Raw genomic sequence first — 13,487 nt, 5'->3', positions numbered from 1 at the left:
TATGCCGCTGCCGTGACGCCAACATAACACCAGCTTCCTTATAACTGAAACGGTCCTTCAAATCAGCTCAAGCAAATCGAATTTATTCGAGAAGTGATATAGCCTTCCTACGAGAACGTATCCATCATACAAGAAGCCAGCTAGCGGAGATAGACAATACCTCGTTGAAACTACACCTGGAACTTGGCAACCGAATGAAACCCGAAGATTGGGACAAACTTGATGGCATATCTCACTCAAAACTGGAAAATGAACGGGACAGAGTGAGCAAAAACACAAAGTGAAGTTCGAAAAACTACACGAGGCTGTATGTACAGCAGCTTCTTGGTTAGACGTGTCCAGAGTGGTCATAAACCAAACGGACCGGGTTCTCACTGAAGATGAAACGTCAGTGTTAGCACGAGGCGGTAACTTCGCGATCATGCCACGACGGGTTCCAAACGAGGAAATTATCACTGGTACAGAAGCGGCAATCAGGAATCTACCGGATGAAGAAGCGGAAGAAATCAGGATTGTGACAGCAAACATCCTGAGCAAGGCATGACCTCCTAAATGCAACATCCCAAAAAGAGAGATTGCAGCCTTAAAGAGCTTGAACTCTGATGATAGCATCACGATACTTCCAGCAGACAAAGGAAATGCCACAGTAATTCTGAAAAAAAATATAACAACAAAATTGAAGAACTACTAGATCCGGCAAACTATCGCAAACTTCAACGGGACTCAACGCAATCTAAGTTAAGGAACGTGAACAAAATCATGAAATCTTCCTCACTGTCAGAAACCACACAGAAAGCCATTCTTAGAACTGAGACATTCTCAGAACCTAGACTCTACGGGCTTCCGAAAATACACAAAACCAGCATGAGACCGATAGTCAGTACCCCGGGCTCTCCGACCTACGACTTGGCGAGACATCTGGCCTCGCTCCTACAACCCCATGTGGGAAAGACCAACTCCTGCGTCAAGGACTCGACTTCGTTAATAAAATTAGGGGCTTAACGCTGGAGCCGACGGATATTGTGGTCAGCTTCGATGTGGTGTATTTGTTTACCAATCTCGAACTGGAAAACTCTCTGAGGAAGTTAGCCCACGTGTTCCCGAATGACATCGTCGAACTCTTCAGAGCATGTCTCACAGGAAGTTACTTTCAATGGGGGGGAAAGTTTTATGAGCAACTAGATGGCGTTGCGATGGGGAGTCCACTTAGCCCAGTGATAGCAAATTATTTCATGGAACGATTTGAAAGGAAGGCGATAGACACTTTTGAATTGAAGCCAACCTTGTGGCTACGTTACGTGGATGAAACCTCCATCTCATCTGGAAACATGGAAGAGACGCCCCGAAGCGTTTCCTAAACCACTTGAACGCCCAACACCCGAACATAGAATTCACCATGGAGATTGAGCAAGACCAATGGATAGCTTTCCTAGGTGTACTGGTAGAACGATGTGGTACCAGAATAACCCACAAAGTGTATCGAAAACCCACACATACAGATAGATACTCGCACTCACTATCGAACCACCATCCTAGACAAAAGAGAGGAGTTATCTAACGGAACTGGCTCGGAGAGTATGTGAACCAGAACATCTGGTGAGGGAACTGAATTACCTTGAAGTGACCCTGAGATCGAATGGATACAGTGTCTCCGAGACCAGAAAAGCCATGAGACCGTTCAGAAAGCGAAAAAGGATCGGATGGTTGCACTCGCATATCTACCGTTTATCCCTAGGGTCACGGATAGAATTGTAAAACTATTGGGCAAACACGACATCGAAACAGTCTTCAAACCCACGAGGAAGATACAACAAAGCCTCAGGTCGGCTAAAGACAAAAGAGACCCATTATCAGCGGTAGGGGTATATCGCATACCGTGCACTTGTGGAAAGGTATATATCGGAACTACCAAACGATCCATGTGAACAAGACTGAAAGAGCATAAAAGGAACTGCAGACTAGTCCAAACAAAAAAGTGAGCTGTGGCAGAACACGCACTGAGTGAAGGAGACCACATAATCTTGTTTGAAAACACAGAACTAATTGCCCCCAACCAGGGATACCATAGCCGACTGGTGCGGGTGGCAACAGAGATTCACAAACACATGGATAATTTTAACAGAAAAAAGAAAAAAAGAAGCGGTGAACCTCAATCAAATATAGAACCCCATTCTGAGGAATTCGGGAATAACGAACAGGACAACAGGCAGCAAGATTGTTAATGTTCCAGGTTCAAGTGCAGGTACGAATACAGGTACAAATGCAGGTACAAATACACGTACAAATGCAGGTAGAAATACAACGGATAACCTGACAAGGCATAAATACGCTTTACGAAGCCTGAAAGGTAGTCATCGGACAGCAAGCCATGATGGTTAAACCTTTGAAGAAGCGAGCCACTCGCGCCAGCGAAACGCCAGGAAGAAATTCCTCACTGAAAACCTCAGCCATGAAAGTCCAAACCCTTTTGTCAATGGAAACTTGTTTGGTATTACTTTCGATGTACTGTGTGACGTAAATGTAATCCCCGCAACGTGTTGTATTTGGATCATACTCGTCTACATATCAATCGATTTGTGATTCAAAAAGTTTTCCTTTATTTGTTGCAGGATATCAATAAGGGTCGCCCATTCATAACTTGTTAAATTGATGAAACGAATGGAGAACTGCTGCTTCAAAATTATGCATGGACTGAAGTCTCTGCATGGACATTAGCCACATCGAATTTCATTAGATGACATGGGAAATGCCATCAACAGCAATGGGTGTTGGTTTTGAGCGGCCATTTCGTATTGCTCCAACGTCTGTCTATTGCATTCAGAGTTCCATTATAATCTTCACCATCAATGTCGAACATTACATCAACTTCACTACCGTAACCACTATCAAGAGTCATTTTCGTTTTCAAACTGAATGTCCATTTGTGTTTGCATGCGCTCTTATAGCTTCAGATCACGTGGTCTATATCAGATATTGTGTGTTTGTTAAACACACAAATATTTCTTCACAAAAGGCCCACTTTCATTGTCAGTGTGATTGTTTTCCATAAGATTCTATACAAAATCGACATTTTCGATGCAACTGTTGTGTTTGTTATCCAAACCCAGCCATTTGAAGTACATTTTTTTATCTTTCTTCCTCAACACTTTCTGCACGATATATCAGGGTTTGGAGTTTTTTGTAATTCTTCCCATAGAAAGCACCCCTAATAGGTGCACCCTGCATATCTTCTAGCATAAAGGTGGTGGTGTTGGTTATGTTGACTTTGATAATTTTGAATAATTCCGTAGTCCAATTGGGCGTATAGCCTTTTCCGAAAACATGTTTTGCCTTACTGATTCGTACAACATCACCGACTTTTAATTTTATCTGCCCAGCTATTTTCAGATGGGTGTATGTTGATTTGAGAATTTGTTTTCCGTTGGTTTTGGTGATTTTCGAAGGCTGTAGGCCTGTCTTCAAGTGTCGCGTATCATTGCAGAATTTTGTGATTCCAGGCGAGACATTCAACCATTTGTAGGTGCCATTCAGACTGAAATATTTGAAAAGATTTTCTTTCAACGTTCTGATCGTACGTTCAGCCATAGAAGCCTCAGTGATGCTATACGTATTGTAGTGATTTATTATATGTTTTTTCATAAAAGTTTGATATTTATTGTTGCAAAATTCTTTCACTTGATCGGTTTATACATGTTTTGGACAACGTTTCGTATGTGTCAAGATATCTGCAAACGTTTTGCAGATTTTGGTGAGCAAACGATCTCATTTCAGCCAAACCCATCTGCTATAAGTCATCTATTCCTTTGGTAACTGTTTGGCGTCAAGGACAATTTTTTCTGATTGGTTTATGTAATTCGTTGACAAGTTGAATTTTGTCTTTGGTTCAAGGTCGTGCGTCGTTGGTAAGTGTTTCAGAGAGAAAATTTAGTGAGTGGAAGAGAGAAATGTTTGACGTCATTAACGCAGGATGGCTCCCTTGTCACGTTCCAGTCACGTGATCCTAATTTAAAAAAAGTTTATAGTTATGAGATTCGAAGCCAGTTTGTCCGCGTGGTAGACGTTGTCCTTAGCCTCGACACCAATGTAAGATATAGGATATGATTGCGAATGATGGGTACTTATAGCGATAGTTTTGTCGGGACCGAAATTGACTCATTCATTATGTTTGACCACATTTTTATTTCTTATATTCGTAGAATGTTAGGGAAATTATAATCATCATTTCCTTGTAGAAGATAAAAAAATATACTCAGATTTGGAAAAGAAATAATATTTCATGTGATAGTGTATATGTGTTTTGTAAGAGTGAGAGACACGTGTGACGTAATCGACACAAAAAGAGATCTTATCGAAGTTGTGAGTTGCTAGCGCGGATTCGGTGTTACCGGTTATGAAATAAATCGTTGTTTATGGGGCAATGTAGCGTTGCCGGTTTCAAAATTAAGCGTGAACGACTGGATAAAATTGTATGGTAATGACTAGGAGGGCTCATAGGTTTTGAGTGCGTTCCAACATGTCAGAAGGACACTAAGTTGTATCTGTGTTAACCAAGTTAGCATCATAAGGAGAAAGAGGAGACCCAGAAGTGTCGAGGGTTTACGCATTTTGAACTCAACGTTGGGGCAATGGATGAGTGATGTATTCGATAATGACATTTGAAAATATGTTGTTTTCCATAAGTTTCAACCGTTTCGCGTGGGTTTATTCGTTATCGTTTCGTCATCATTGTAGTAGCCGTTTCCGTATTTGGATAATTGTGCACCATTAGTCTTTTACATTCAATATGAAATTGGAAGGAAAACGACGTTCCGTGCGTTGTTGGCAAACAAAAAATTAGTAATATTATGGCAGAGAATACAGACGTAAAATAAGGGAATTTTAGAGACGTGTCTAACAGTTAAGTGAAGATATTCAATTATATGAGTTGAAGAAAAATGTTCTGAAGTAGTTGAATAATTTAGACATTCAAGACGAAGTGTTCAATCGAAAGTTATCTCATTCGAGAAGAATTCAGCCTCAGAATGTAGAATATATCGTCACCGATGCTGAAAAACAAATTTTGTACTTTCGACTACAGTAATATATAATGTTATGTATGTGAACGTACCGAATGTGGGTGAAATTCCAAGGAAATATGCGTGAAGGCTAGTGATTATAGATATAAGCAATGGAAATCGATTCGTTCGACATCAGTCAATGAGGGTCAGTTAGCAGGCGTGATTCCAAAGGATACATCATTCAAATGTGAATTGGAGTTGATATTTCAAGATCTTTTTCAGTAAGATACAAAAAACTGTTGAAATTGTTCCAGACCACACAACAAGGGTAGAGAAATGAAAGTCACAAATTGAATTTGACGTTTATAGAGTTATCAGCAGTTTAAAGAGCTAGACAGCAGCGGTTTACATATTCATTGAGACCTTCTATATTCATACTCAAGGTGACATGGATCAATGTCAATGCTGAAGAGGCATCTGACAATACGCTTCAAAACGAGTGAACAAAGACTATTTTTTTTTTTTTCGTTTCAGAATATGTCATCACCTATTTTTCTATTCACACCCAAGGTGACATTGATCAGAGTCAATGCTGAATCAGCATCCAGGGATACGTAGTTCTCAAAGCGACAAAACAAAGGCTGTTTGTTTAGTTTTGAAATACTCATTTTTCTATAAATACCCCCTGCGAGGCGAATTGATGGGTTAGTTGTATCAGTTGTAGGTGATACCAGTGACAAGTGCAACGATTTTGTCTGAAAGTGTTTTTAATGCTCACTTCATGCGTTTTTATTGCAAGCTTTTCTATACGTTTTTGACTTTTTCTCAAATGAATTAATTCAAATTTGATTTAATTCAAAGGTGGTGAGAGTTGTAGTTGAACTACCATTAAATTTCCAAAATTTTTCTCAGATTAATTCACTTGAGTATTTTTTATTTATACTTTATGAGAAGGGTTATCGTTTTTTTTTTTCAATTATTTTGTAATACAAAACCGTTTAGAGGTTATTACGTATCCCTCAAGCCAACCCTGGACTACTTTTTTATACTACATGCATCAGAAGATAAGAAATGACAATTGCGGATGTTTATCAACGTTCAATAATGGATGAAAGTTAAGAACGGTAATTGCTTACATCCATTTTTCTCGAATACTATCTCTTACAGTAATTATTGTATAGTACGATTTGTTTTAATGTTCTATTAGATGGCAGCCTCATAACTGTGAAATGAGATTATGAATTTTATTCGAGAATCATTCATGCTGAATAAGAGATTTTATCTATTTGCCTTCGACAATGCCATAGCTTTTCTATATACATATTTATAATGTTGTAAACAGAAGATAATTTTGTGACCAGCTTTCTAGTTCAATAAAATGCATAGTAAGGTACGAATAACTTTTATTCATGTTGTCGTTTGTTGAGTGAGTGTTCGTATAATTTGAAACAATAATTTCTCTATTTTTTGGTTTCTTGCAGGTGGATTTTCAAAAATTCAAGTTCAGTCGTGGAGAGAAAACCAATTAACAACTACAACAACAATTTTTATCACACCGAGTGACGGAGGAGTATCATCCCCCATTTGAAAGGATTTTTCATCAGGAAAATACGCTGTCGTGATGTTTCATTTGAAATTATACGAAATTAAGGTCAGTACCGCTTTCCCATTTTTTACCTGTTCAATATATATATATATAGAGTTCGTTGTTGTATACAATATTTTCCGTTCGACTCAAACATTTTTTCATTCATCGATCATACGGTTCATATTGTGCGGATTATGATCCGCACACTATGCGGATCATAATCCGCATAATGTTTTCAATACTTTTCATGTATTTAGTACTTGAAGAATATGTGTTTTGAATGACAGTTGTTTTATTTGATCATAACATTTTTCAAAATCACTCCATGAAAGACACTAATCCCACTCTTGAAAAAAAAATGTCTGGTGTATGTTTATATTGGAGATTGGATTTATTTCAGAACACTACACCAACATGTGCAGTATCAGTTCAGAGTCGTTTCAACAACTACATCCAAAACCGTCTTAGCAACCTTTCCAGAACAAACTTCAATCTCAACAGCTTCCAGAACCATATCAACAGCCTCCACAGAACGAGATTTAATTCTCTGCAGCTTCCAATATCTACTCACCACACCAAAAATTTCATTTGAGAACAAAATATCGGTAAGTCATGTCAATAAATAAAATCCAAATGATTGATTTTCCAAAAACCAAGTCGGTAATTGATGAATACGTTTTACACATCAAAAATAATTATTCAGAGTATATTGCCAAACAAGCTATACAATTCATTAATAAACGTGGTATTTCCAAAATTTTTAAACAAATGTCGTGACTCAAAGTTAATTTTACCCGATGCTGAATTGATAACTTTATCGATCGACTATTTGATTAAGAATGCTAAACCTTGGGAATTATTAGATGTTTGGCATAGGTTACCAAAGGACTACCAATATTGATTTGCTTTGCAGATTCGTTTACTATGTTTCATCCATTATTGACATGAGGTACCACCACCTACATCAGCTGCGTCATTACTACAAAAAGCAATGTATTATGGTTTTGTGAGCTCATGAATAAAATGTTTTCATTGTAGAAATGAATGATTTTCATTCAAAATGTCGTTGTTGTTTCAATAATTATTTAAGAAGATGTCATACTGACATTCTATCAGTCATATATATGATATTAACGCTATCGAGTCGTTTTTCGACGGCTTTGCTCAGTTTCCATTCGTACAACAGTATACCCAACATTAAAGAAGGTAGGAAATTCTACTACTATGAAAACGCTCACAAAACTAAACAAAGAAGCATCGATATCCCTGTTGAATCTCACGAAATTGGTGACTTCGAAGAATCAATAAATAAAAACATCTCACATAAAACGTTCAAGGAAAACTCAGAGGAGTTTTTCTATCTCAAACCGAAAAATAATACGCAAAAAAGTGAAATATCCTTTCTGAAATAGTCGATAGATTTCCAACCTGCAAATAGCTTGGCTCACATACTGGGGTTCTCATCTACTCTTCTCAAACCAAACGTACATTACGAATCCGATCTTCCTGTGAAAATTATCAAAGTACGCACCATACACATAGATAGCAACATTTGGAGCCTTCTACAACGACACACCAACTCATACGATATACGAATTTGCTGTTGCTGTCAACCCTGCGTATGCAGTTGATGAAATACCTAATCATTCCATTCACCTACCCATCGTACATAGCGAAATTAACAAAATTACGCTGCGAGTGCTTGATTAACATTCTAGACTCATTAATTTCCGAAACGAAGAAATAATAATTCGTTTGGAATTGAAGCGGAAATATGGTGCTGACTATCTATAAAAATAATTCACCTCCATACCCCATGTCAGTCTTCACCAAGACCTTCACTAGTCGACAACTATCAACAACCGAAAATAAATTGTTTCTGGAATCTCTTGGTTATCATGTTGTCCAATCAAGTATTCAACATTTTCCAAAAACCGCAAATAGATGAGTCCATACAAAAGGTAAAGTGGCGTACCTACTATCTTTATGTCAATTCTTTCCGCAACAACGATGTTATTGAAATCAACGTCAATTAATCTGATGCCTTGTACGATGCTTTATACGACAGTCTGCTATTCATCAGTGGAACAGTTGAGAAGATCAGAGGGGACGGTAAGGTGTCATTCGTAAACAATGCTGACGCTTTCATGTTTCAATCTGGTAGTTATGAGCATAGTGGTAAGGAATTGGAAGCAGTTCTTGAACTTGGGATTGTTAGTACTGTTAGAGGCTTTCTCACCTACACCGACGAAGATATCAAACACTTGACCACCTCTAATTGGACTTTTCCCAACAATTCAGGCGTTATCAACACAACTCATCTAACATTCAACATGCTCATACCCATCAAGCATTTTTTGAATATTTTCAACGATCATCAGTGTGTTTCCTACGGTAAATACACCATTCGATTAGTACGTGATGGAGATGATAGCCACTGTTTCAAAATAGAAGAGACTCCTGCTGCACTAACACTGAAAACGGAAATCAAATTGGAAATATCGAACTGAAAGTTGAACGAATCTTTTCGCATGATCAAATTGAATTGCAACTTTTGAAAGCTATCCAAGGTGACACTCCTGTTCTCATACCGTTCAGAAAATGGAAACTTCATGTGCTGCCTGCTCTCAAACAAGGTACAAAAAATGAAATATGAGCCGTCATGACCTCCCCTTCCCCGAAAGCCCTCGCTATATAATTGTATAATAATAATAATAATAACATCTTCATTATTTCCTCTTTTAATACATTTAAATAAAAATAATCTTTCAAAATATATTAAAGAAAATAAAGGGCGGAGTTCAACTCAGCGACGAAGAGTGCTACTCTGGTGTTCTTCATTCAAAAAAAATATTCATTTGAATTTTGCAAAGGGAAATGTTTTGCACCGTCTTCACGGACAATTGTTCCATAAGGGCTGAGAGCATCAAAAATTCTAGTGTTGATGTGAACTTTGAAATCGAAGCATCCGAAGGATTTCCTCAAAATACTAAAGACTATTGCATCATTGTGCACGACACTGTAATAGAACACCTCCCACTCAGCGAAATTTTCAAAAAATGGAACTGAACATGTGATTTTGTTTCAGTATCAATCAAAGAGTCAACATAAGAATAGCTGCGAAAAATGGTCGAAAACGCACGAAAAATGGTCGAAAACGCACGAAAATGTATATGCGATATACGAAAATATTTTTTTTAAAAGACTTTTTTTTGAACGAATACAACGTTACAGTTCAAGCGAGGTAACAAGAATGCATGATTATTAAATTACCAATAATTTATAAGTTTGGTTTTTTCGACTTAGCATGTGGTCGCGTCTGGTACAGCGAATGTTACTCTATCCCTGAGTGATGTTGGGTCAGCGAACTCGGGTTCATAACTTATGTCAAATATTCACCTCCTGAATAGATGGACTTCACTGGGAAGGTTATCAAAATTTTTTCCAATTACTAACCTCATATGAGCTCTTAATGGTACCATGGCAAAAATGGTCATTCAAAGCATTTCCGTCGTTTTCAATCCACAAATTCAAATAGACGTCCGCTATATCTTTTCTGAATGTTATCAACAATCCTTGCGCTTGTGCTTGAATAGAAATTTTACACAAAACAATATCCTTAGGACAAACAAACCAAAGAAACATCATTTGGTGACCCCGACGTGATCACAATATGGAGAAACGTATGTGAAGCGAGAAAGTGCAGGTCTGAATCAAAGTCTGTCATCGGACTACGTATGGCCAAACAAATTTTGAAGCCGTGAAAAACCAGAATCCAATCTAGACAAACTACCTGAAAAAGTCGTTGAAGATAAATCTGGCGAGTCGACTCCCTAGATACATGAGGTTCACTCGAAGCAGTCTGTTCACTCGAGAGCCTCAAGGAATACCGAATTATCTCGACGAAGTAGTTTGGATTTGTAAAAAAAAAATTACTCTGAAAATAGAAAGACAAAGACGTGAGCTACAAAGAAAATGCAGAGAGCTGAAACTGGAAGAACACCAACTGGAAGAAAATAACCATATAGAGTTGAAGAAGAAGGAAATACCTGATACTTTACACCTTCTTCAACTCGGAGAAGAATTGCATGAAACCGAGATGGATGCCCAAGAAGAAGGCAGCAGTTACGTTCAGTCAGAAGCAAAGAGCGAAAATATCAGTAGAGAATTAGTTGAAAAACAAGAACAATGAAACACAGTATCTCAATAGGTAGAGTACACATCTGAACAATTTTATTATAATAGAAAAGAAACTATGTCACGTATTCCTGAAAAAACTGAAAAACCCACTGACAACATACCCAAGGTCGAAGGAAAAATTTTGAAGAGGAACCAGAAAATATCACAACACAATATATACAACAGCTCTGCGGAACTGTTACAAACGTTCTCAGAACGTTTTCTCTCCCAGCTTCAACAATGAAGAGATCATGCTGAAGCTGCAGAGATTTCTTACAGGAGAAGCAAAGACAACAGTTGCAGGAATGATGTTAACTGCCGATAAAGTAGACCTTGTGAAACTTTAGAGAAACGTTCGGAAGACCTGAATACATCATAGATGTTTTGATGGACAGAATCGGTATCCTTCCTTCCATAAGCGAAAATATCTTTGAAAAGCTGATTCATTATTCTGCAGAGGTGAGCAACATGGTTTCAGTCATGAAGAGTCTAGGAAGTGAACGTTTTCTCGGAAATTCACAATTTATCCGAGAATTACGTACAAAAATTACAAATTCAATGAAATTATCCAAGAGTGAAAAGATGGGAATGAAAAAGGGTAATATCAACTTAGAAGATTTCTCTTGGTGGTTGAACTAGAAAGCAAACTTTGCGTGTAATGTTAGTACCCCACGCAATGAAACTTTCTTATAGAAATACGCAAATGAGATGAAGGGAAATAAAAGAGTATGCAGTACCTACTCACACCCAGAACACTCAAAAGACGTGTGGTTATTGTGACAAAATACATCCAGAAAGAATCTGTCCACAGATGAATAAGAGATGGAAAATGCTGACCGGAAAAAACTATGTTTCAGTTACCTTCAAAAGAATCATCGAAACTGAAAATGTAAAAAGAAGAAGTTTTGTGAAACGAACGACTGTAAACTTCATCATCATCTTCTATTACACAAAGAATTTGAAGCCGATAGATAGCAATCAGGCAGCGATAGGAAGACTTACTAATGATGATAATCGAGGAAGAGTATGCTCTCTGCTCAAACCTTTTAATACGATTCTTCTGAGAGTGATTCGTATAAAATTTTACAGTCCACGAGGTGTTGTCCCTATTCTCGCCCTTTGTGATGAGGCATCTACGGTGACACTATCAGATGCAGAAGTAGCAAAGACACTTGGGCTAACTGGATCGAAGGAATCACTTTGTCCACAATGGACAAATGAAAATGTCATGGTTGAAGAAAACTTCATTCGTTTAGATGTGACTGCTTCCAAAAATTTATGCTGACAGCAGAATGTTCACAATGAGAACAGTCCGAACTGTCACTCATATTTATGTCGTTATCCGAACAACACTTTAACATATCCGATTGGAAAAAGTTTTCACATTAAAACGGTGTTCCAATAAAATATATCGATCACGAAAAACCTTCACTGCTTATTGGACAAGTTAACATACATCTGTTACTTGAGAGACAGATAAGAATCAGCCCAGAAAATCCTGTAGCCTGTAAATGTAACTTTGGTTGAGCTGTACACGGACCATGTCCAAATAGCAGGAAAAACTCCTTCAAAGCCCATACTTCACATATTTGTAAAAAAGAGACGACTGATGAAGAGCTGCACAATATGGTGGAAAAATCTTATCTGACTGAAACATTTGGTACTTTGATCACAGCCAACTAACCATCTCGTGAAAGTTAGTGAGCATTAGAACTGATTACAAACAACTTAAAGTAGATATGCCGGAAAAATCTACGAAATCGGTTTATTGTGGAGAACCGATAACATACAGGTACCTGAAAGTAAATTCATGGCACTCGAAATACTAAAATGTGTCGAAAGAAAATGTCGTCTGAACGAAAAATTTGAAAAGAAATATTGCAAGAAAACTATAGAATATGAAAAACAGTATTTATAAAGAAGTTGAGCTTAGAGAAAGAGCAAATTGACAATTCTCATCGTTGGTATCTTCCTCATTTCTCTGTAGAAAATCCAAATAAGAAGAATAAAATCAGGCTAGTCTTTGATGCTGCAGCAAAATCAAGAGGTATGAGCTTGAATGATGATCTACTGTCTGGTCCAGATTTGTTGCAGTCATAGGTTGCAATTTCATGGAAATTTCAACAAAGGCGATGTGTCGAAAGAAAATGTCGTCTGAACGAAAAATTTGGAAAGAAATATTGCAAGAAAACTATGGAATATGAAAAAAAGTATTTATAAAGAAGTTGAGCTTAGAGAAAGAGCAAATTGACAATTCTCATCGTTGGTATCTTCCTCATTTCTCTGTAGAAAATCCAAAAAAAGAAGAATAAAATCAGGCTAGTCTTTGATGCTGCAGCAAAATCAAGAGGTATGAGCTTGAATGATGATCTACTGTCTGGTCCAGATTTGTTGCAGTCATTGGTTGCAATTTTATGGAAATTTCAACAAAGGCGATTCGGTTTTTGTAGAGATATTAGGGAGATGTTCCATAGAGTGGGGATACAAGACCGAGATAGATGTGCTCAACGATTTCTTTGGCGAAATTCACCATGATTGTTGTTACAAAATTATCATGAAAAATTTCATCATAGAGGAGTAGAATTGGTCATAAATGAAATCAGATAGAAATACTGGGTGATAAACTGTCGAGTTGCAGTCAAATCAGCATTCTCAAGCTATTTGAAATGTAGGATTTAGAAAAGCAAACCTTCACCACCTCTAATGAATCAAGTACCTGAAGC

The 13,487-nt window shown here is 37.6% G+C and overlaps 1 protein-coding gene and 1 long non-coding RNA gene across 5 annotated transcripts in view; one reads left to right on the top strand and one right to left on the bottom strand.

The window, feature by feature from the left end:
- Positions 1-13,487, bottom strand: part of LOC141483653 (twitchin-like) — a 437,930-nt gene that overhangs the window by 328,831 nt on the left and 95,612 nt on the right. The gene's annotated exons all lie outside the window — the stretch shown is intronic.
- LOC141483654 (uncharacterized) overlaps positions 1-13,487 on the top strand; it is a 50,581-nt gene that overhangs the window by 6,389 nt on the left and 30,705 nt on the right. Inside the window, exons 1-4 of one of the 4 annotated variants that reach the window (XR_012466208.1) lie at positions 5,649-6,387; positions 6,479-6,648; positions 6,986-7,190; positions 7,499-9,390. This is a non-coding gene — a long non-coding RNA (uncharacterized lncRNA). Of the gene's footprint in view, positions 1-5,648; positions 6,388-6,478; positions 6,649-6,985; positions 7,191-7,498; positions 9,391-13,487 lie in introns of those variants that run through there. The other 3 variants (XR_012466206.1, XR_012466207.1, XR_012466209.1) reach the window with 3 other exon arrangements.

This window comes from Leptinotarsa decemlineata, unplaced genomic scaffold (genome assembly GCF_025532065.1).
Source record: "Leptinotarsa decemlineata unplaced genomic scaffold, Ldec_3_MD MMD2_tig00003798_RagTag_RagTag, whole genome shotgun sequence".
NCBI lineage: Eukaryota > Metazoa > Arthropoda > Insecta > Coleoptera > Chrysomelidae > Leptinotarsa > Leptinotarsa decemlineata.
This window is presented reverse-complemented; position numbering and strand designations above follow the sequence as displayed.